Here is a 26,825-nt window from a genome sequence, read left to right as displayed (position 1 = left end):
GCAGAACTGACTGGTGAAGTTCAAAAACTAACGCTGAAGTAAATGTTCTCACCAAATAGTTGTTTGATGCCCATAATTCTTAAAATACAAGAATAGAGATATTGCTTAAGTCCTTTTCCCCTAAACCTCCCTATACCTGAGCCCTATTATCTTTGTCATCTAATTAAATCTATGTCAGTCTTATATTTTGCCTCTTGTATTGAATTTTGAAGATAGTTATTTAATGTGTTTATTTTTGTATGATTATATGGGTACTGACTTCTGCTTTATGAATGCATGAATTTTTCTTGTGTACTTTATTTGTCTCCTTTATTTTAACTTGTTCTTTATATTAGTGTTTCCCCAAAGGCCATGTATTAATTAACTTGTACTTATCTTTACTCTTAGTTTACTGTTAATCCTTTTCAATAATTCCAAAAGAGGGAATATTGACTTCATATGTAAGGACCAAGTGGGTGGGTGTATGTGTGCTCATGTGGTATATGCTGATAGGGGGAAGTATGGCAAGGCAAAGTGACAGGGGGAAGGAAATATGTGCTTGGATTTTTTGTTGCAAATGACAACAAAGGACCAGGTCCTTGTGCGGCATAATGGTGGAAGCATGATGATAGGGGTAACATTCATCTTTAGAGTGGTAATCACACTGATTAAATATGTTGGTGCACTCAAAGCTTTATGGTTGGTTTGTCATCATAAAAAAAAGGGGAAATTGTTATATGTTGTTTTGATGATGAGCAGCTAACTGCAAGGGACATAGTCCTTGGATGTTCATGGTATAGTACACCTGGCACGCGGGTCTACACTGTCTTGTCCTCTTGTGAAACAAACTTGCAGGTGCTGCTTGTATTAAATAGGACACGTGGTCCAATGATATTTCATCCTTAATTATCACTCATCTATAAAAGGAAAAATATTCTTATTCATCAAATGGTTTTTACAAATTCAAAGAGTGAAGAGAGGAAAAAGGCAAAAACCTAAGTTTAGCTCAAGTCCTTAGTTTTGTGTGCTAAATTAGAGAGTGTCTTTAGTTAGATCTGATTTGTAATTGAACTACTCATGCTATAAGATAGTTTTTTACTTTATTGAGAGAAGTTCTTAGGTAGAGTTACCTAAGCTTGTTGTTGGTTAGAGTTAACAAGTTTTTGAAGGAAACTTGGCAGATGTGTCAAGGTGTGCTTATAGTAGACGTATTTCAAGCATGAGGAACCTTGAGTTAGGTTCACAGTCAAGTCTATAATCAAGTGTTTGGTTATAGTGGACTATTTTGATCTTGTGAGGAAAAGCTGTGGTTTTTCCTCTCTTGAGCAAAGGGATTTCCATGTTAAATTTTGTGTTGTTTATTTCCTACAAAGCCTTTAGTTTTCCAGCACTTCATTGTTGCTTTACTTTTCCTTTGTCTAAGTTTGAGTTTGAGGGACCTAGCCCCTCAATGTGTGGTGCAACCCCAAAGGATTTTAACAGGACTACTTCAACCATTTGGAAAAGTTCTTTGATCTATTGCGAAAGTACAATTTGAAGCTGAATCTTGTCAAGAGTGTTTTTGGGGTACCAACCGGGAAGTTGTTGGGTTTCATAGTTAGTAGAAGGGGAATTAAGTTCGACCCCTCAAAAATTAAGGAAATCCAAGAACTGCATCCTCTGGAGACAAAGAAGCAAGTCATGAGTTTCTTAGGTAGTTTTGAATCACATCTGTAGGTTCATAGCCCGTCAACAATTATTTGCGAACCAATCCTCATGTTAAAGAAAGATGCGCTGAATGAATGGACCAAGGAATTGTAAAATATTTTTGACAAGATCAAGGATTATCAATCTGGTCCAGCGATACTAGTTTCTCTAAGAGAATGAAGTCCCCTATTGTTGTATTTATTAGCCTCATATAATGCGTTTAGATGTGTCTTAGGGCAACATGATGAAACTGGGAATAACGAAAGAGTGATTTATTACTTGAGTAAGAAGTTCACTCTACATGAGGCTCATTACATACTATTAGAAAGGATATATTGTGCATTGATCTGGGTGGCCCAAAAACTAAGGCATTACTTGACGTCATATATAACATATCACATTTCCATAATGGATCCTTTGAAGTAAATATTCCAAAAGGCCATGTCCATGGGGAAATTGGCCAAATATCAAATGTTGTTATATGAGTTCGGCATTGTATCATGACTCTAAAAGCAATAAAGGGGCAAGCCCTAGCAGATCACCTAGCAGAGAATCCATTTGAAGAAGAATATGAGCAATTCTAAACTTATTTCCCATATGAAGAGGTATTGTTCGTAGGAGAAGAAATTGCTGAAATATACCCTGGATGGAGATTGTTCTTTGATGGGGAAGTTAATTTCAAGGGTACAAGAATTAGGGCATTCTTAATATTAGAAACCGGTCAACGTTATCTGGTTAATGCTAAACTGTGCTTTTCATGCACAAATAATATGGCTGATACGAGGCTTGCATTCTTGGTCTCAGATTGGTTATTGATATGGATGCCCGATAGCTATTAGTCATTGGAGATTTGATCTATTGCCTCACCGATTTGAGGTGAATGTACCGTAAAAAATCCTAAATTCACTTCATATGTAAAATTAGTATAGGGATTATGTAGAAGATTCAACAAAATAGAATTCAAACATGTCCCAAGGATTGAAATTGATTTCGTCGATGCTTTGGCCACTATATCCTACATGATTCAACATCTTCATCAAAGTTACATCAATCCGTTAGAAATTAGACTAAAGGATAAACCTATACATTGTGCACAAGATGAGGCATAACTAGATGGAAAGTCATGGCACTTCCATATCCAAAGGTATTTAGAAGCTGAGAGTACCCCAAAGATGTAACTGTCAATCAGATCAAAACGATCCGCCAGATGGCAAATATTTTCTTTTTGAATGGGGAAATCCTTTATAGGAAGACCCCTAATTTAGGATTTCTGCAATGGTTATATTCCACTAAAGCTACAAAACTACTTGAAGAAATTCATATAGGAGTGTGTGAACCTCATAGGAATTGGCTCACTCTAGCCAAAAAGATCATGAAAGCTGGATATTTTTGGATGACCATGTAAAATAACTGTTGGAAGTTTGTGCATAAATGTCATCAGTACTAGATACACGAGGATCTAATTCAGGTTCACCCACACGAACTTAATGTTATGAGTTCGCCCTAGCCATTTGTAGCTCAGGGCATAGATGTTATCAACCCGATCGAGCCACCAGATTTTAATGGAAACTAATTTATTTTAGTTGCTATCAATTACTTTATCAAGTGGATGGAAGCTTCCTCATATAAAGTTGTAAATAGGAAGGTTATAGCAAATTTTGTCAAAAAGAACTTAATTTGTCAATTTGGGATACTCGGGTCAAATCATTACAGATAATGGAGCAAATTTGAATAGTTACTTGATGAAAGAGATATGTGAACAATTCAAGATCACTCATCGACATTGAACAACATATCATCCTTAAATGAATGGAGTAGTAGAAGCTATTTATAAGAACATCAAGAAGATCTTAAGAAAGACGGTTGATAGTTACCGATCATGGCATGACATGTTTCCTTATTTCTTGTTATGATATCACACTATAGTCAAAACTTTGTGATGCAACTCCTTACGTGGTAGTTTATGGGACAGAAGCGGTAATACCCACTGAAGTTAAAATGTCATCTTAAGAATCCTCCAAGAAGAAGGGTTGGGTAATAAAGAATGGGTTCATACCCGCCATGAACAACTTATGATGATTGATGAAAAGAGGATGAGTATTGTATGCCATGTCTAATTATATCAACAACAAATGATTTGTGCTTTCAAAAAAAAAGTAAGAGCTCGCATGTTAGAAATTGGATAATTGGTGCTCAAATGCATATTCGCTCACCAAAAAGAGTATAAGAGGAAGTTTGCACTAAATAGGCAAAGGCCATATGTTTTATACAAAGTGATATCAGGAGGAGCCTTGATTTTTCTGAGATAGACGGCCAAAAGTGGACCATTCCAATTAATTTTGATGTCGTAAAGAGATACTATGATTGATGTGGTGTTTCTTTATGTTTATTTTTTCACAATTTCTTTTCCCATTTTCAATCGCTTTTATGCTTTGAAGTAGCTTTAAAATCCCCATCCTATTGTACGAACTACGTTAGACCTAAATTCTCAAGAATGAGATACATAGGTGGCCTATGTCGGCTTTGGTCAATCCCTTAGGAGAACATTCCCTTTCTTTTTAAGTGGAAACTACATTTGACCTAATTCCTATTCAACGGGATACATAGGCGCCACAATGGCTCGGTTATACCACCCCAAAAAATGAAAACTGGGGAAGAATTTTTGAGAAGGAATCTCAATAATTCAAAAGAAGAAGATCATTCTCTCGCAATTCAAATTAATTTTTGAGAGAAATACCAGTAACTGGGCCAGAATTTTTAAGAAAGACCTCAAAATTTCCACTATACCATACTAAAGAGTTCAAAGACATGACACCAAAGATTTATCCATACCAAAAGAGCAGAGTGAGCTTAATGGGGACCTGAGAGGTGGTGGTTTACCCTACGACGGATGTCAGTGGTTTGAGTCCGTTTATCTCCAACTCGTGAACTTAGCCGATACAAAGATTTATGATAGCACCCAATTTTTCTGATTCAGTGGTTCAATCTATGATTTTAGTTAAGTTATATTCCTCATAGGCTCATCTCCCAAACTACTTAGCCACAATGCTAAAAGATCTCCAAAGCTCACTGATAAAATGACAGATGTGTTAATTCCTCGAGCCAAAAGTGTTTATTAAAGCTAGTACAAGACATGACTTAATTAATGAAAATCCCTTTCAATATTATAAAAATATGATTGAAAATTTGATTATTTGCAAAAGTACTTACTAGAAATTAATTTATGCTATGATTTCACTTTACACCCACCAACTCAGGGAGTCGAAGAAGGAGCAAGAGGATGACAGATACTTGAGAAATTTGAGATCCCAATGATGAAAATCACAGAAGCTGAAGATCAAGGAGGTCAACACAAATTAATTTTATCAAAAACTAATAACTTTTCTGTAGATGGAAGTCATCCTGAAGCCAACAAAAAACCAATAAGAGCACTGGTTATTCAACATATTTCTTTGGTTTAATGGAATGCAATAAATACAAGTATCCAAAGGCCGATAAGAAAGGGTCAGAATGGTCTGGAAGCTGAAAATAGTTGAGTTCCCCAAAAACTTACAAGTTTTCAGTGGTTATAGGTATCATCAAACGTGGAAAGGAAAATGATGACTGACTCAAATCCCCAGCAAATCAGGGATTATAAAGAGCATGTGATGTTCAAAATAGTACATACAAAAGGTACAATATGCTAGTGAAATGGTCAAGGTAATATTTTCTACAATCGTTGCATGGTTATTTCATTGTTTCTTATTTTTCTATTGCATCATATCATGCTAAGAGGGCCATGCAGGGAGGCACATGTCTAAAGGGCCATGAAGAAAGGGCCATTCTGAAAGGTCCATACCAAGAGGTCCTTGCCAAGAGGGCCATGTCAAGAGGACCATACTGAGAGGGCCATGCCGAGAGGGCTATGCCAAAAGGGACACGATGAAAGGGCCATTCCAATAGGTCCATGCTAAAAGAGTAATGCCAAGAGGACCATACTATAAGGTCCATATCGTAAGGACCATGTCCTGAAGACCATATTGCCTTTTCTAACTAGTTTCGAAGAGAAAAAAATCCAAGGGTATCTCTAAATTGCAGTTGATACCCATGATTGATCCAAAGTCATCTATATCCATTCATCACACAAAGGCAAAAGAATTTTGAATCATTTCTGCATATATCCGTTAATTATATAATGATGAAAGAGTCTAGTGTTGAAGGCTATTTTAAAGCATTTCCATATATATCTGTTAATTACACAAAGGCAAAAAAGTCTAGTGTTGAAAGATATTTTGTAGAATTTCCATATATATTCGTTAATCATACAAAGATAAAAGAGTCTGGCACTGAATGATATTCTGAAGCATTCATATCTAATCAAATCATGCAAAGGCAAGTAGTCTAGCATTGAAAGATATTCATCATCTTCAAGTGCATCAATAAACAAAGATAAATGGCATTCACCATCTGATCTGAAGAAACATATCATCTAAACTATGTCTATAAGTTGATATCTGAAGACATACGGCGTACTAAATTTTTTGAGAGTTGACGATCTGAGTGTTAGCAATAGGTCACATTATTTGAGATAGGATAGTGTGCAAGATTATCGATGGTGTGATATTCCACGGGTCATCCGTAGGCCGCAACAGCATCCTAACCAGATAGTATGCAAGGTTACCCAAAGTTCGACAGTTTAAAGGTTGTCCATAAGTCACAACTAAATCCTTACAAAAATATGAAAGATTATCAAATTGATAGGTCTAAGGTTCTCTATAAGCCATGTCATATGAAAGATCAATTGTAGGTAGGATTACCTAAATACTACAAATTAGAGAGATATCTATAAGTCATATTATATCCAAGGTCGGATGATATGCAGAAATACCTGAGTGATAGCAATTCGAGGGATATATGTAAGTCATCTCTTATCCAAGGTTGGATAATGTGCAAGATTACCTAAAACGTCGAAACTCAAAGGATATCTATAAGTCGCCTCATATCCAACATCAAATGATGCACAATATTATAGAAATATTGACAATTCAAGGGATATCTATAAGTCGTATAGATACAAAGATGTGCAAGACTTACCCAATATCACATTTAAAAGATCATTGTTGATATATAAAAATGTTATTGTTCCATATACAAGAAGTATTATAGGTTACCAAAAGGGTAGCCACATTAACATAGGATTACGCAGTTGCGGGGACCATTCTATACAAAGTGTAGTTGGTGCTCAAAAGGGCCACCCCAGTTTGAAGAAAAATTTTCATCCGTCAAAACACCTTTTTTATCCAATGACCAAAAGGGTTGTTGATTCTATTATTGAAAAAATCATCACCTTCTAAACAGGTATATGAAAGGACAATTGTACTTTTTGGATAACAACTCATTCAGAGATACGATAACAAATTGTATATCCCTTTTGTGAATTAGTTTTATTACTAATAATTTTTTCTTGAGATGTTTTTGAGAGTATCCGAGAGGATGAAAATCTCAAACCAAAAACCACAGGTGCAGACGACTCCAAAAATGATGCAGCACAAATTGAAACCTTTTCTTAGCAGAAAACTGGGACATAGTCTGAAAAGGAATTTCAAACTCTTTGGACACGAGTTAAAAGACGACTTCCACCACTATAAAACCATATCCATATCAAAAGGGTTTTTTTTTGGATTTTACTTTTGATTTCACTTTTGGAGTCTTGCTAAACTCATGCCAAAAGTACCTTTCCTTTTCTTTCAAATTCGAGTAACAGCACGCCTAGAGCTTTGGAAATTATGTCCAAGTAAATTAATAGCCATGGATGTGAAGAGCTCCACGTTCATGGTTAAGAGGTTACAAGCCTTTTTTTTGTAACTCAATTGTATGTCTCTCATCCTAAGCTAAAAGTCGTTTTATCATTAAAGACTACATTTTTCACCGATCGAGTTGAACTACAGGCAGTCTGATTTCCTGACTCTCAGAGATATGTAGGTTGGTCTCTTTGTTGAAAACTCAACTGTATTCCAACATCCCCGAATCCACTTATTCTCTAGCTTTTTGATTTTGTTAAAATTCAAAAATCGGGATAGCTTGGGAATCTTTTCAAAATCATACTAAAATCAAGTGTTATGAAATACAAGAGGCCTAAATTCTCTTATAACCTAAAATATGAAGGAAACTCGATACTGGGGCCTGTCCATAATTCCTCAAAACTTATGCAAAATCAAACTTCTTTCAGGAAATGAATTTGTAGTCAGACAAAATTCAGAACGTCAATTTTCCTTTGTCAGGGTTACTTGCATTCACCCTACCCAAAAGGAGGGGTAGTTGTTGACCCCTAAATTTTTTCCTTTATGACTAGGTTTGATTTCGGTCTCCCTCAATTTTAAATTAAATGAAAATATTTATATCATCCGAATAAATGCTTTCCAAAATATTCATCCGGGTGAATATTTTTCATTTTAGTAACGAATTATATATTTTCATACTCACGTATATGAGATAATAATTTTTTTTCTTAAATAGTAATCATTTCAAAAAACAATTTTTATCTTGAGAATTTTTAAAAGGGTAAATCTTGATACATTTTTGTATTTAAGTGAGTTATTCGAAAAATAATTATTTTAATTTTCTAAAACTAAGAAACCCTAAATTAAATCGATTGTTAATTCGTATCAAATTATAATTTAATTTAGTCAATTTATTAAATTTGGCCATAATTAAAATTAAATTGTCCACGATTGCAACACAATTGGCCAATTGATGTTCAATTTGGTTAATATTCAAATTAATTTAACTAAGACCCTAATTTATTGAATATTTAATAAATAGCCTAAATTCTCAAATCTTCAAAATCCTAATTTCTACCCTTTCCCCAAACTTTCCTTTTATTTTAATTTTTGGGGCAACTGGCAGCCTACTCTAATACACCACCATCCCAAAAACCAAACAACAATAACAATATTAGCCTAGACTACTCCAACCCATATCCACTGCCCCAAGCCCGACCCAACTTCTTTTTTGCCTTTCTCTTTTAACCCTTTTCTTCGATGACAAAATAATAGCAACAGTAGTCCGCATACAACAGTTGCAGAAACAATATTCAATACAAATGCATAAGTGCAACAATAACTTAGCAACAAAATTCAGATTTCGTACAATTCCAGCTCAAACCTTATCCCAATTTTGAATTTAAATTTTAACTCATTTTCTCATTTTATCCCTCCGATCTCCGCCCCCCTCCCCTTCCCCTACACACCTAAAACAATCCAAAATTCTCTATAAATACTCATCTATGTAGAAAGAAAATGAGGAGGGATTCTTTGGAGGAAAATTGAGGATCCAGGAAGAGCATTCCTCTAATCCTACATAATCAAAGAATTGTGGAAGAAACACATTTAAAAAATCAATTCCGTTAAAAAGTTAAAACTTTGACAAGTTGGAATTGAAACTTCAGTGGTGGAAGTCCATCATTAAGGCTTGTTGTCGTAAGTTCATTTCTGCTAAAAAGGTGAGATCCTTCGGCTTGGCTTTAAATTTTCTAGTTTTTGATCTCTAGGCATTTTAGTATAGGTGTTCTAGTTTATTTCATAGTTTTATCACTAGTTTCTACTTCATAAAATGTTAGCCTACTAATCACGAATTCAGCCCCTTTAAGTTTGTTATTGTCATAAGCATTTTGTTGTTATGTCTATATAGAAATTGTTGTTAATTCACAAGTGAAACATGATTTTTTATTCCAACATCTTAATATTAAAATTCATTGAATCTTGCTTGGGGAATGTTCCGTTATATTTGGTTTTATTCAAATCTTTTGAATAGTTTTATATATACAAACTTGCTGTGTATCGTTATTCTTTGCCTAGGTTTATGACATTTAGACTTGAATCTAATGGTTACTTTTTGCAATTGAGCCTAACTTAATATGTTTTAAAGGAAGTTGATTATTTGTTTGGCTGCTTATGTGTTTACATATTTATCTTTTCATATGAGTCATCTGGTAAGTCAAGCCTTGAATAACCCATTTCATTTTTCTTTTTTTTTAATGAAAGATTCATGGATCTACCTCATTGAACCTTATCTTTAAGACCAGATAGAATTACAATATTTTTCCTATCAGCCCTTCTCCTATACTTCTTTAGTACGCCTCAAAATTTGACTATGTGGTCTATTGAAGCTCAATTATTTGTGGATGTGTATACATCTTACAATAGTCAAGATTTCATTGGCGTAGGAACCTGATTTCAACATGGTTGTTGTTATTTTAGGTTATATTTTCTCTTAATTTCTCATACATGTTTTGCCTAGTTTAGACGTTGCATTAAGATTGACTAAATTACTTCTTTTTTTTTTTTTTAATTTGGAAAGTGGTTTTTGTTCGACCCTATTTTTGATTGGCTTTGTTTCTTGCCAAAGCATGTTATTTCTTTAGAAGATTGATAAAATTCCATAGTTACTAAAATCAAGTTATAAATCTGCCTACAATCACAAGCCCCTTCGTTATAATGACAAATCAACATGTTTATTGCTTTACATGGTTAGTTATTTTATTGATTAAGAAGATGTTTTCCTCAGGAAAAGTTTGAGATATTTTGTTCTCTAAGTTGGATTAATAGAATAGTTGTTTGGTCCTTATCTATGATTACGATATTTGTGTATTAAGAAATATGATTTGAAAGCATTTGATCTCCATACTTGATTAGTTCATCACAAACATGCATTTTTTTAAGCTAAGGTCCCATGATAAGCTGATTACTAATTCCCTTCTTTATTTCAGATATATGTGATTTTGGCATGGATTAATGTGTGTGTTTTCCTGTTTCAATATAACATAGTCCTAGAATTAAAGTATCCTTTCTTCTACTTTTCTTATTCAATACAGTTAGCCATATTCCTTGCATATGCTTGATATAAAAAATAGAACATTGGTACAATTTGGTATTTCATTTCCCTCTTTTTGAATAATAACATTGTTTAGTGAAAACTTGATCTTTGTGCTTTCTAAAACTGTATGCAAGAATCTTTTGGATTGAGTAATCGTTTACTTCTTCTTTTTACATGTGACACCCCAATAAGTCCAAACAAACTCCCTTCCTGCATATCTATTGAGTCGAACTCCATGCCAAAGACCCAAAAACGGACCACGATATAAAAAACAAGGTTGTATACACCAACATACAGTAGTATACAGGAAATACACAGTAGGAAACAAGGAGGTGAAGTTGTTATATAGGTGGAACACTAAGAAATATGCATATATGACTAATATATGGTCATGTATACACCAGATATACAAAAAAATGTAAGGATGAAGGGCTGTGATATAAAGTCAACATATGCAGCTGAAATGGCTAAAAAATCAAAAAAACAAACCCAAAAATTGGACAGATTCCAATGGGCCCAAATCTTAAACTTTTCCTCTTTAGTTCATTTGTATATTCCTATTTGATTACATGTTTATAATGAACTTTGGTTAAATCAAATTAAGTCCCCATTTGAATTATTATTCCCGTTTTATCTTTATATTTTTCTTTCTTTATAATTCATCACCTAGTCTAATTCTTGAATTAATCAAACTAATCTTTTTATATTTTGAGAATAAGCCTTTGAGAATAAAAATGAGATATTATTTTATTAATATGTTAAATTTATTTATTAAGTTAATGAGAATTTTAATCAACCAAAAATAAATTTTCTTTGCGAAAAATTAAAATATTTTCACTAATTTGTCCAATTTCATAATTTTTTTAAGTTGATATTTTCCCTTAAATATGGAGATTTATGTTATCAAAAATGATATTCAAAATCACGTTCTTTCTCCTTTATATTTTAAAAATATTTTTTCCCTTAAATTTATAAAGAAAACGGGTTTAGCTCAACCTTCTTTAAAGGAAGTTTTTCTTAAGTTAAATAGGACTAAATTTTAGTTGCATAAATAAATGTCATCTTAGGTCTCCAAAATAAATAATAAATAAATATATAAATAATCTCTTGAGCTAAAGTTAATATTTTTATAAAATCAAGTCTTTGCAAAAATTTAGCCACCTTTTAGTTAGTCAAATTATGTTTTGGTAAAACATTTTAAATAGACGCTTCTAAGTGTCTTTAAAACCTTCTTAGAGCATTAATTGAATCCTTAGTCAGTTTCTCTAATTTCAAAGATTTATTTCTATTTTTGAATCTTTGAAATTTCTTTAAGTTTTCTTGATATTTTCTATAAAAATCAAGTGGCGATTTTGTATTTTTTAATAAAAAATTATTTTAAATTTTCGTAAATCTTTAAAATTTTTTTGAAAAGATCAAAACTATTTTATTTAAAATAAAATTTGAAAAAGAATAAAATAATGATCTACGACTTGGTCCATGAGTCGTGGATCAATATATTATTTTAAAAGTTAATTTATACATCATTGGGTGCATAAAATTTCTAAAATTTTTGGGTTACAAGAAGTATGCGCTTCACTTCTCATTTTTCACTTCAAGCCCATGGAACTTGTCATTTTTGTGCATTTTTCTCTTGTAAAAACACTTGGTTCAAGTTGATAGAATGATACCTTGCTGGAACCTAAATGATGATGTTGCACGTTGTTTTGTTCTTTCATGCATCAGCGGTCCAAGGATAACTTCTTCTCTGATTTTTCTTCTCACTTTTGTATTTTTTTTATCTTTCTATTCAATTACATTTTGTCCTGTCTGGTTGCTTCTCGTAATACCATTGGAGATGTTCCATTGGCTTGGTAAAAAAAAAGAGGAACTTATTAGATATGATCTTGTAGGGAAGAAGATCAATAAAAAGGAGAGGCAGGATAAATTGGGTATATTTCTTATTAGTGTTGATGATTCCAAGAATTGGTGAGTTAATGAAGGGTTGGGGTGGGTTGCTCCTCAACTCAGGGACCTATTTCCTGAGGCACTCTCACAACAAAAACTAGGAGATATATAAAGTAAGAAGTGTAGGAATAAAGTAAAATAGAGGACACAAGATTTTTATGTGAAAACTTCTTTCTCAAGGGAGAAAAACCATGACCTGCCTTCAGGATTTCTAGGATCCACCATATCCAAGAAAACTTATTGAATGAAGAATTTAAGGATTCAGCTCTTCATCCTTTATTTCCGAGTAATAACTCTATTACTAGGAAAAACACAAGCAGTAACTCTACTGCTTCCACTTCCAGCTAACTCTAATTGGACTCCACAAGCTAACTCTAGCTTGAACAATCACCTAACTCTAGATTATTACAATGGAAGGATTTACACCACAACAACTACTACAATCATAAGCTACTGTAGGTAAACATTTAAGAACAACAAACAAAGACGCAACTGCTACAAGAAAGTAAAAATACAACTCAATGAGCAATGAATTTTGTATTGTAGAGTATAACTTAGATTCACCACTTTAGTAAGATATTTTGTTGTAAGTATATGGAAGTTATGGTTTTCTTATTGAGGAAGATGAGCAATATATATCATAACACAAGAAAAAATAGGAGAGATCCCATTGTTTGAGGCAAAAAGGTGGCAGGAATTTTTTCACCAACTTTTGTACTCTTGTAAGTTATGGCAGTTTGACTGCGACAGTGACAGGTGAGCCCCACCTATTCCCTAATGCATAGTAGCATTTTTCATCCCAAAAACTCCAGGGAACAAGTCCCAAACTATGAATTTTTCAATCATCAAAACTAAGGAATTAATAATTTCCCCTTTTTGATGATGAAAAACCCATACAATTGTAATATCCCATATTTTCCTAGCTTAATTTAACTCTAATTACATGAGTTATTCCATATTCATTTAAAAAGATTAGAATTTTTTAGTTTGGAACTTACCATTGCATAGGAAATTCAGTCAGCTTTCCATGATATAAAGTTCGCCTAAATTCGATACCCGAGCAAAGAGTTAGAGACATTTTTGTAAAATAGTGTGCACTTCAGCGTGGCAAGGAGCCAGACCAAATGACATTTGGCAATTTCCAGTGGAGCTCCGCTATACCACCACGTCGCGCCACTAGTCATATTCCCAATTTTTATTTTCCAGTATTCCGTCGCGCCAAGGGTGAAATTCACATACAAAGGGGTATCGTGATCTTCAAGATATCAAGAACAAACTCAAGAATTCTTTCAAGAACCTTCAAGAATCAATATTTCCAAGTATGTTAGGTGTTCATTAATAGGTTCCTTTCATCCATGAAGTCCAAGAACCCTTTTAAAACTTACAAGATCTCAGATTTATGAACTTCATGCTTGAAATTGATTGTGTTCATGTCCATTATAGTAGTTGGGTTTCAATTCATGATTAATTATAAGTTTCCATGAAATTAAAATAGTTATGTGATGAATTATATGAATTGCATGCTAAACCCTTGAATTTGCAATTGAGTATTGTATTCATAATGTTCATCTGTTGGACATTACCATGTGAAATAATCTATGTTCCCCAAGTGTTTGCTAAAATTCCTATGTGAAGTAAATAGTGGAATCATGACATATCATTGTGTGGTCCCAATCATGTATAAGATTATGCCCTACAAGTGTTTGATAAAATGTCTCTATGCATAAATTATGAACAAGTGGACATTGTTATGCTTTTTAAGATCGTGCCATTCTTTTCTTTTCATGCTATCAAGTCCTGGGGGTATTCAGTACTCGAAAATCTAGCTGTTTACTTAGAACTGTTATTGGTTATAGAATATTCTTATTACATTATGATCAGTAGCACTCAGTCAATTAACAGAACCCAGTGAACTAAGTCAGTCACAAAACTCAGCAAAACTCAGTCCAGTTTAGTTAATTATAATAGTCAGTGTCTATTAAGTTGGGAGTAGAATTCAGCACCGAGTGAACTCAAGGATGGGGACTCACCTTCCAGTTAAGGGTGTGATCCTTAAAAGTAGTTCTTGCATTCCAAAACTATATATCTAGTGTAGGTTGAGACATCAACCTGCCAGTTGAGGGTTGATGAGATGTTTTAACCTGCCAATTAAGAGTTCCACCATTCTCATTAGAGTACCTACCAGATGAGGGTAACTCTTCAGCTTATCTTTACTCGTGGTACGGTACTAACACCCTTCCAGCTGGGGTTATAGGTTGGATCACAGTTATCTTATTTGGGGCATGACAGTTAGATGATTACTTCCCATAGACTTAGTTTAAGTCTCATTATATAACTTAGTTCAGTTCTATATAATCAGGACTATCAGATACAGTCACTCAGTTTCAGTAACTCAGTTATCAGTAATCTCAGATATCAGTTACTCAATTATCAAAAATCAGAACCCAGCTTTAGTAAAAGCTCAGTTACAGTATACATGTATATGCATAGTATTGGATACTCATTATTTATAGAATTTTTAGTTATCCATGTACTCTCATATTCAATTACTCTATATCATTCAGTCAGTTATTGTTCATTCATATGAACCCTTGCATTCAACCTTACCTTATCTAGAATACCAGTATATTCCACATACTGATGCATACTCTTTCTTTGTGCTATGATGTCTCATATGATAGGTTCGAACGCTCAGGTTTCTGACTGCACATAGATAGATTCAGTTAGAAGTAGTAGATTCAGTAGTGAGTCCTCATCTATTAGGGATGTGCTTTTATTTCAGTATTTTTAGTAGCTTCAATATTTCAGTAGTCGGAGTTAATTGGGGGCTTATCCCATCAACTCCACAGTCAAACAGTTTAGTTATATACTTTTCATACTAGACTAGTTCAGATAGTATTCAGATTTCATATGATTTGTCAGATGTTATTATTAACCATTATTTTAGATTTCAAACCTTATGGTATTTCAGTGTATTTTCTATATCATTACAGTATTGTTATTCAGTGCCTACAGCATATATCAATCATGGGTTAGCTTGTAGTCCTTCGGGATCGTAAGTACCGTGTAACGTCTAGGATATAGAATTGGGAAATTGCAAGCTCGGTATCAGAGCCTAAGGTTCACAGAGTCCTAGGGATTCTAAAATACGCATTTAGTAGAGTCTTTTGCACGTGTGTGTAGCGTACCACACTTATAGACAAGAGGCTATTAGGTATTTTCAAGAAAAGTTTCCCTTCTTTTAGTATTTTTAAGAAAAGTTTTCCTATTCTCAGGATCTAAGTCAGAAGAGGATCCACATAAGTTCCTCGATCAAGTATAAAAAGTCACAGATATCATGGGAGCGACTTCCAGTGAGAGTGCTGAGTTAGCTGCCTATCAGCTATAAGATATGGCTCATACATGGTTTAAGTAGTGAAAGGTAGATAGGAGCATAGATGCAGAGCCTATAGAAATGAAAAAGTTTGCTACTACTCTTCTAGATAGATTTTTTCCCTTAGAGCTGAGAGAATCCAAGGTGTTAGAGTTCATCAATCTTAGGCAAGGCAATACGAGTGTGAAAGAGTACTCCATCAAGTTTACTTAGTTATCCAGTTATGCTCCATGAATGTGAAAGAGTATTCCCTCAATTTTAGTCAGTTATCCATCTATGCTCCCCATATGGTAGTAGACAGTAGGTCCAAAATGAGTAAGTTCATGTCTGGGGTGTCAGAAAGTGTGGTTAAGGAGTGAAGAATAGTGATGTTAATTAAGGAGATGGATATATCCAGGCTCATGGTCCATACTTAGCAGATAGAACAAACTAAGAATAGGGAGAAAGAGAGAAGGATAATAAGAGAGCTATAATAGATAGCTTCAATTTCACTCAGCCTAAGTTAGAGGGTGGTAACCGTTCCAACTTCGCCTGAAATCTTTAATTCCATCTCCGTTTTTAGCTAGTGCTCCAGTAACTAAGTTTTGAAATGGTAACAAAGATAGGGATCCCGGCTCTAAATCTCAAGGTAGTGTCAGTAGTGCTCAAATAAATCCTCTTTGTCATAAATATTGCAAGAACCATCAGGGTATTCGTAGAGATAACAATGATATTTGTTTCGGATGTTACAAGCCAGGCCACAGAATCAAAGATTATCCTTAGATAGGTTCTCAAGGTTAGTATAATCGTCCCTCAGCTCATTCCGATTGCTCAAATCAGCAGGGTACCGCTTGCAGTACCACCAGTGGGAAACGCCCAAATAGACTTTATGCACTTCAGTCCAAACAAGATTATGAAAATTATCCTGATGTGGTCACTGGTATGTTACAGATTGTCCATTTACATATTTATGCCCTGCTAGATCTAGGAGCTTCTTTAATCTTTCATAACTCCTTATATAGCTGTTAACTTTGGAGTCAGTCCAGAAATCCTAGTAGAGCCTTTCTCAGTTTCTACTCCAGTGGGTAAATCTATCATAGCCTGACAGGTATACAAGAACTGTCCGGTTATGATATCTCAGAAAGTGACATTAGAAGACTTTGTAGAGCTAGAGATGGCAGATTTTGATGTCATTCTTAGCATATGTTGAGTGATGAAGTTAAGAGCTTGACGACAATGGCTATGCGTGAAGAGATGAATATAATGTGGTGTTGTATAGGTGTGTACAGGGTGCTATGGTGAATGAGCAATAAATATGAGAATTGAGAAGACAATGAGTTGGAATTCCATGCCTGCAAAAAGATATTTTATAAAAAGTTCTTATTAACTTGGAAGTCCATTAAATGTAAACCTGTCAACTGGTCGGGCTGGCCTGGTAAGCCTGGCCCATTTAGATGGCTCGACCCGGTTTGACCTGGTCCAGTGGACCCCCAGGCTATAGGGTTGTTGGTATCGGGCTGGGTCATCTTCAATGACAGGCCTAGTGGATTAGCCCATTTAGAGGCTCGGACTAAGCCTACCGGTTACCCGATTTGATAATAATTTTCTTAATTCATTAAAATGTAGCCGTTGGACCCCTGCTTTCCAATTGGACCATTGAGGCCCAATGGAATTATAGTCGTCTGGAGCCCCAATGGCCAATTGGCCTATTTTATTAAAAAAAAATTAATTCAAAAAAATTCTTATAAATACCGTACAATTTCAAATCATTTTCCACACAAATCTTATTTTCTCAAATCACAATCTTTCTCAAATATTCTAATTATTTTCTAAAGTGTTCAATTTTATTTTTAAATTTTGCATTTACAAATATCAACTGGAAGTTTTCTAAAGTCGTAACTTTTGGATACTTTAAACTTTTGGTATTGTTGTTTCATCTCTTACCTTTAATTTTTAATTAGTGTATTAATTGTTGAATATTTATTTTAATTATTTTTGTGTATTTTGAATATTTTTTAGTTTGATTTATAAAATGAATAAATTAAGAAATATCGATAAAAGTGTCAAAAATTTATGTCCCAAAAGTGATAGTGGTAGTAAAAAATAAATTGGTTGCAGTTCCGATAGAGGTAGTTCAAGTACTAGTTATACTCGTATTCCTCTAGTACTAGTTTGTCAACCTTTTGAGGAAGAAATAGGTGTAGGTGCTCAAGATATAAATTATGCAGAAGCTCAAAAAATTTATGGTATGGAAGAAGAAAATGAAGTAGATACGATTAATTTAGATGAAGATGATGATAATATTGGTGAGACACCCGTAGTAGGAAATGCTAATGTTAGATCTGAATCATTTAATATTCCTCCCCGTTCCCTAAGAACACGTAGAAGAACTAGTATTGCATGAAATTTTTTTTACGAAAATAGAAGGAGAAAGTAGGGGGCTATACAATATTTGTGAAATTGTATATGAGCATAAATCCAGAGGCAATAAAGGGGGTACTGGTTTATTGATGAGACATTTAAGAGATAGACACGCTAGAGAGTTAATTATTGCACAAGGTGGTGAGGCTTTTGGTAGGCCAGCACAAACTAGATTGAACCCAACAACCGGTCAATTAATTAAGAATTATAATAAACTAAAGGACCGGGAAGAAATAACATAAATGATAGCTCCAGGTTGTTTGCCTTTCACTTTTGCTTCTTCGGATGCTTTTTTCATTATATTCAAACAATTTATAATCCTATGTTTAATGGTATTCCTAGAAGTACTTGTCGAACTGATATTTATAGACTCCATGCACAATATATTTATTATTTATCTACATTATTAAAAATATTCAATGTAGAATTTTATAACTTTTGATCTTGGTCTTGCTGTTAATAAAAATGATTATTTAATCTTTACTTGTCACTAGATAGATAATAATTTTGTTATGCAAAAACATATTCTAGCTTTTTTGAATAATGAAGATCGTAGACATACTGAAAAATTTATTTCTGAATCTATTACTAAAGTTGCAGAATATTATGGTATTAAAAGAAAAATTTTATGTATTGCTCTTAATAATGCATCTAACAACAAGACTTCTATTGACAAGTGAAAATTGACCTTTCTCCGTCATTGCCTGAAATATTTAATGTTAAGTGTTCTTGTCATATATAGAATTTAATTGTAAAAGATGGTCTTGAATTTTTTGAGCTTTATATTAAAAAGGTTCGGCTTGTTGTTGGCTTTATTCAAGGAAATAATAAAAAGAAGAGTGAGAGAATTTAAAGTTAAATGTGAATAAAATGGACTTAGACTGGTATTTATGCCTGAAGAATGTGATACTAGATGGAACGCTACTTATAATTATTTTAAAATGTGTCTTGCTTATAAACTTCCTATTACAATGACTTTTAATCAATATTCAGGTTCTTTTCCTGAGTGTATGTTACATGATTCTGATTTGGCTGCAATTGATGATCTTGTTTAGTTTTTGGAAAAATTTGATATAGCTATGGTTGAATTTTTTGATGCTTGTTATCCTACTGTTTTTAATATTTTAGTTTATTTAGCTGACATTTCTTGTTTTCTTAAAGAAAAAATAATCATGCCATGAACATACTGGAATATGAAGAGATAATGTCTTGTACAATCAAAATACTGAAGTTCTGCACATACTAGTACTCTAGTCTGACAAAGTCTCTACTACATAAGACTGAGGAGCCATTGGGACAGATCCCCCAACTGACTCGTACTGATCTGAAAGGAAACAACTATCTATTAACAAGACAAAATCAGAGACATAGGTCGTCGAACCATGAGGACTCATCAACTGCAAAAATATAGATGAAGGTACTCGAAGATCACTGTCGCAGCTGAGACTGAACACCTGAACCTACATCACGAGGAAATATAGAACACAGAAGAGTATGGGAATCAGTACTTGGGAATGTACTGAGTATTTGGGGGTGTATGCAAGGTTTTTTAAATAATATCATAAATATAAAATAAAATCATGCATGCTGACAATAATGACTCTCTTCGCTTGAATTCCTTGAAACATAATTTCCATAAATCATCAATAATAACACATGCTCCATAAATCTCATAAATCATCGGACTCAACTCAAACTCTTTGACTCATGACTTAGACTGACTTGGTAACTCAAGGAACTTAGATCATTTTGGATTTGGAAGTTTTTTATAACCGATATAAACTAAACCATGTGAGTCGCATGGACTCTACCATTTTTCCCTCATAAGGAGAGAACCCCACATTGGTGGGAGCGTCGTACTCTTGCCAGGGAGTACAACCTCAATTTCATTATCACAATTCCATACTCGGCCTTTGGCCCACAATTATCAATATCAATCCTACAATGTCACGTAGTTTTGGGAAAATACCATATTTCCCGTTCGGTGCTAAATACTCCTCCCAAACTTAGCTCAGAACGCGTTAGGAAATACACCTTAATCAATATCAACTCATGGGTCTATCATAAAGATAAAAACATCAATATATCTCATCTGTAAATCATATACAACTATGGATTCCTAACTCGACTCAAAATCAAAACAATCTTTCTCAACATCAAGTACGCTTGCTTATCAAATCATTTCAAATATCAAAAGCTTCAAGGAAACATCATAGGACTCATCCTTGATTCTCCAGATCAATATCGATATATATATATTCAATAATTAACTTCTCATGGAAAATCTTAAAATCATGACTTTTATCATCACTTAGAAATCATCAATTCTTAGTAGCAATGTACAATTCATGGCATAAGTCTTAATTTAAGAAATAAGATGATGAAATAATCATGTATATCGAACTTGAACAACTCAAATCACATAAAATCATTAATATAGTAATTTGGGTGTAAACCCACTTTGCAATTTCATGAAAATAAATGATAAAAATTTAAATCTTTGGGCACAAGAACGAAAGGAGTGTTCTTGTTCAAACCCCATATGCCTTGGATTATAAATTTGAGAATAAGAGACTTGACTGGAACTTATTTCTCACACTTTTAGGATAAGATTATTGATGCCTTTGACTGGGAGAGCTTGATTCTTGAACCACTTTGAAACTCTATGTAAGATTCTTTAATTTTCTTGGAAGAAGATTGGATTTTGAGTTGGAGAGAAACCCTAGCTGCTAGATATTTCTTGGAAGAGAAATGAGAGAAAATTAGGTTTTAAAAAGGGTGGAAAAGACCAAAATTCCCTTTTAAAAAGAGTTGAAAATTACTAATAGGGGTCTGTGATAGTCGAACTGACGGTCCATCAGAGTAACTGACGGTCCACCAGATCATCCGTCGCTCAAGTGCCAAAACTGGGATATTCTGCCTTGATGTGATGGTCAAAGTGATCATCCATTAGGCAACTTACGGTCCACCAAATCGTCCATCACTCGAGGGTTAGAAATGGGACATTCTACCTCGACTTGATGGTCCTCTTGATGGTCTGTCAAATTTTTGGTGGCCCACCATTTTGGTCGTCGCACGATGGCCAAAAAAAAGGTCACTTCCTTGGTTTGATGAGATGATCGAAGGTCCGCCAAGGACTTGATGGTTCACCAAATTGACCGTCAAACTTGGGCGATTCCGACAACACTCAATAAAATAGCCATAACTTCCTTGTCCGATGCTAGATTTTGGTTAAATTGGTATCGATGGAAATCTTGTTCAATGCTCTACATGATAAAAAGTAGAAATTAGAGAAATAAAACACAATATAAACATAAATCACCTTGGAAGCCACCCCTATCCACTCAAAAGATAGATTTAGGCTTAAGAAACAATCGGGGTATTACAATATCTCCCCCATGGAAATATTCGTCCTCGAATGTTGCCAGATAAGTCAAGAAAAAGAGAAAAAGATGATGACGCACAGCTGGAACGACCCACTCGAAGGGCTTACTTTACTCTAAACTTTTGGGTACTGCATAGAATGCACGAATCAAAGAGAGAGTAACCATATAAATGAATGCACAACTGAATTAAGGAAGAATAGTACCTTCATCTTAATTTGAACTTGTGGAGAAGAGATGAGGGTACTTGGCTCGCATGTCTACTTCATCTTCCCAAGTATCGCCCTTGAATGATTGATTTCGCCATAAAACTTTAACCAAGGGAACTTCCTTGTTCCTGTAATACCCCGGGAAAATTTTCATTGAAATTTTGTGCATAAACGTGTTGGGTTCTATCTTTTAGAATGAATTATAAATTTTTCGTATAGAATGTCTTAGATTATGACCCACCATTGCATAGAGTATCAAATAATCTTTCCAACAATATGTGGATCACCCAAAACGGACACTCGAGCGATGAGTTATGAGCATTCTGATCGAAGTATGAATAGTAGTAAACAGTAAAACGTGCAGGAAAAAGTACTGAAGCCTGGCGTATTTTTTATCCAAATTTAAACGATCATAACTCTTTGTTCATAATGATCTGGGTGATCTACTATATATCAACGAAAAGATCTACGAGTTTTTTTTCCAATGAAATTGGTTTCATCCAATTTGTCTATTGGAGCAAAAAGTTATGGTCGATCTACTTCAGTCTATCAAAAGCAATTTTTTTGGTCAAATTCAAATGATCATAACTCCTCGTACACAATGATCTGGGTGATATAATACATATCAATGGAAATATATGAGAGCCCTCTTTTTAATGAAATTGGTTTCATCCAATTTGGATAGTAAACTAAAATGTTATGATTGATCTACTTTAGACTATCAAAATAGTCCACCAAAGGACAGATTCGAGAATTATTTGATTTTTAGGGGCATTTTGGTCATTCCTCCTCACCTAAAATCCATCCAAACCCTATATTAAAGCCTATTAGAAGCATTATATGTTATATTTCATCAAATTCCCTCAAAAAGAAAATCCTAAGCTCCTACATCCAACTTCAAGAACCTCCAAAGTTCACCATTAATTCTGCAAATTTATTCAACATTCCAAGTTCCTAGTTCAAGAACTCCAAGAACCATCATTCAAAGGCACGATTAACATCTCAAAAACGAGTATCAATCTAAATTTCATCATTCAAGGTATGTGGGGTTTTTCAACAAGAACTCTCTTTTGTTCTTGTAGCCAAAAGAATTTTCTTTTCAAAGGCATGATTTTTATTTGATTTTTATCAATTTGAAGCATGAACCCATATCTTATGATGATTATTATGAAATCTTGATGTTTATGATTTGAAAGATGAATTTACATGTGTGGAGATATAAAGCATGAATCTTGAACAATATTTATCATGATTTTGATATTTAGGTCGTGAATCCCCATTAGAAATTGTGTTTTTTTTTTAGAAATTGTGTGTTATAAGCACGTTGAAGTTGAATATTTGAGATACTTTGAATGATTTGACCTTTTGGTCTTAATGGAGTTATTTTGAACTCGAGTTTGAAAGAAATCCACAATGTGGTATATTTTGATAGATGGGAAGCATGATGGCTCCCGATGTATATTTTTATATTACTAAAATTATTTTGTTGTGGATTGTCTTTGAAATGATCTGTGGTAAGTCTAGGAGAAATCTTTTGCCCCCGTAGGAGTGAGCCTGAGGCTGATTTATATAGTGATCACTAGTTTGTGTGGATTTGATATCGATAGTCCTACTCCGATAGAAAGGATAGGACGGCTCTCCCCAACGTGGGTTGTAAATTAGAATCCATGTAGCTCACATGGTTTATGTCGGTTATAGGATCTCCCAGTGTGTGTGTGTTTCCTTGTGTCTATGGTGAATGGTTAAGTGATTTGAAAGTGGAATTATGAAAGTTATTCTTTTGAAAGATTTAAATGATATTTACATTGTCAGAATTGATATTCTTGATGAACTGAATGTGATTGACAAATTATATGATGACTCACATGTGTTATTGTACTTATTTCATCCTCTCATGATTATGATGATTTTCTTCGGGCTATGTGAGTCTTTCATACATCCTGCATATTTCTTATAAATATTTATGATGATGATGTTTATACAACTGCATACACCCCATATACTCGGTTCCTTTCCATTGTACTGACGCACATCTTCGGATGTGGGCTGCATTTTCTCGAAATATAGGTTCAGGTGCTCAGTTCCAGCTTTGACAGTGATTCTTTAGGCACACTGTTCTACATCCTCTGTTATGGTGAGTCCTCATGTTCCGAGGACGTGATGTGTGATGTTGGTTTCACGGAATTGTTTACATTTGATAACTGAGTATGAGTCAGTTGGGGCATGTCTCAATGGCTCGCTGGTTTTATTAATTTTCTTAGAGGCTTGTCAGACTAGTATAGATATTGGGAGTTAACTAATAAGTCGTATTTTGTTATCTTTCTAAAATTCTTTTATTCTTGGATGATGATTACTCTGTTGATATTTAAGGGTTATTTATGGAAACCCCGTTGATTTGTATTGAACTGAATAAAAATGGCTCAAAGGGTTAGCTTTGGGCTACTCATAGCCTCAACAGCGTGTGTTGCTTTGGGACCCATTTTTTGAGGTGTTACAAACTTGATATCAGAGCTTGAGGTTTTAAGGTGTGCTAGGGAGTCTGACAAGCTATGTTAAGTAGAGTCTTGATCATTGGTGTGTAGCGCGCCACATCTATGATCTAGAGGCTACTAGATGTTTTAGGAAAAAGTGTGATTCTTTCTTTCAAAAGTCTATCATGCTTAAAGTCTCTCTCTTTGCTATTGATTAGTGCTCTCCTCTTTCAAAAATATGCCTCCATGTCGAGGAAGAAGAAATAATGATGGCCAGCAACCTAAACCCCCAGACCCATTAATGTAAATGTGTCTTATGCTGAATTTCGGACAGCCTTTCAGGCGCTGGCCTAAGCTGTTACAACAAATGTTCAGGCCAACCCGGCCCCGGATCCACAGCAGCAGGGAGGTAATTCAACTGCTGCCAGGATCCGTGACTTCATGCGGATGAATCCTCTGGAATTCTATGGGTCCAAGTCTGATAAGGATCCACAGTTTTTTTAGAGAAGATGTGGAAGATTACTCAAGTGATGCATGTATCTAAGGAACATAGTATGGAGTTGGCTGTGCATAGGTTAAAAGACCTTGCTTATGACTGGGTTGTTGCTTAGAGGAAAGGTAAAGGTAAGAGAGCTGTCCCTACAACTTGGCAAGAGTTCCCAGATGCATACCTGGATAAGTTTTTCCTTTTGGAGATGAGGGAGGCAATGGTGAAATAGTTTATAAACCTACGATAGGGCTCTATGACTGTTAGGGAGTACTGTCTAAAGTTCAATCAGTTGGCCAAGTATGCTCCTAACTTAGTGGCTGATAATCGGGCTAGTATGAGTAAGTTTGTGACTGGAGTGTCTAGTTATGTGGTTAAGGAGTGTAGGTCTGCTATGCTGAATAGTGAGATGAATCTTTCTAGGCTGATGACTCATGCCTAATAGATTGAGTCATAAAAGATTAAGGAAAGAGATAAAATGAGAGAGAATAAGAGAGCTAGGTCCAAGCAGCAAGGACAGGGTCAGACTAGATCGTAGGGAGGGAGTCACCCTCAGTAACAGGATCATTCAACTACGCCAGCACCGTCATCTGCTAGTGCTTCCATGCCTAGAGGTAGGCAGGATTAAGGTAATGGGTCATATGCATCCAGGTCCCAGTACAGTGCTGGCAGTAAGCCAAATCGTCCCCTGTGTCCTAAGTGTGGTAGGGCTCATTCGGGTGACTATTGGGGTAATAAGAGGGGTTGTTTCTGGTGTGGTGACATGGGTCACAGAGTTAGATATTGTCTACAGGATGGACAAGGGCATCGTGACTATCGCCCTCAGACCCAGACTCAACCTATTAGTGCTCCAGTTCCAGCGACTCGCCTAGCCCTAGCTTAGGGCGCCTCTTCTAGCAATGCTGGCAGGTAGCACTAGAATAGATTCTATGCTTTACCATACCTCCAGGAACAGGAGGACTCTCCCAATGTTGTTACTGGTATGCTTCATATATTTCAGTTTGATGTGTATGCTTTGTTGGATCCTGGATCCAGTTTCTTATATGTTACACCTTTGATTGCTGTGAATTTTGAAATGAGTCCTGAGATTATTCCGAAGCCTATCCTAGTTTCTACCCCAGTGGGTGATTCAATTATTGCCCAGAAAGTGTATAAAAAGTGTCCTGTTACCGTTCTTCATAGAGTCTTGTTGGCTGATCTGATTGAGTTAGACATGGTAGATTTTGATGTGATTTTGAGTATGGACTAGCTGTATTCTTCTTATGCCTCTATTGATTGTCGGACCCGAGTGGTCAAGTTTTAGTTTTTGGGTGCATTCGTGTTTGAGTAGTCTGAGAATTTTGTGTCACCCAAGAGTCATTTTATCTCTTACCTCAAAGCTAGAAATCTTATTTCCAAGGGGTGTATTTACCATTTGGTTAGAGTCAAAGACACTAAGTCTGAGACTCCAACTCTCTAGTTTGTTAATGTCGTCAATGAGTTTTCAAATGTCTTTTTAGATGATCTCTCAGGGATACCTCCTGATAGAGAGATAGAGTCGGGATTGATCTTTTTTCCGATACTCAGCCCATTTCTATTCCTCCTTACCGTATGGCCCCTATAGAACTTAAAGAGTTGAAAGAGCAACTCAAAGATCTACTAGATAAGGGTTTCATAAGGCCTAGTGTTTCTTCTTGGGGTGCTCCTATGTTGTTTGTGAGAAAGAAAGATGGCTCTTTGTGTATGTGCATTAATTACCACCAACTGAATAAAGTTATCATCAAAAATAAGTACCTCCTTCCGAGAATGGATGATTTGTTTGACCAATTGCAAGGTGTAAGTTATTTCTCAAAGATATACCTTCGTTCTGGCTATCATCAACTCAAAGTTAGGGAGTGTGACATCCCAAAAACTGCTTTCCAAACTCGTTATGGCCATTTTGAGTTTCTTGTTATGTCTTTCGGGTTAACAATGCCCTAGCAACTTTCATAGACCTCATAAATTGAGTGTTCAGACCATATCTGGATATGTTTGTCATAGTGTTCATCGATGATATAC

This window comes from Capsicum annuum, chromosome 4, assembly GCF_002878395.1.
Source record: "Capsicum annuum cultivar UCD-10X-F1 chromosome 4, UCD10Xv1.1, whole genome shotgun sequence".
Lineage (NCBI taxonomy): Eukaryota > Viridiplantae > Streptophyta > Magnoliopsida > Solanales > Solanaceae > Capsicum > Capsicum annuum.
Note: the sequence above shows the minus strand (reverse complement) of the source record.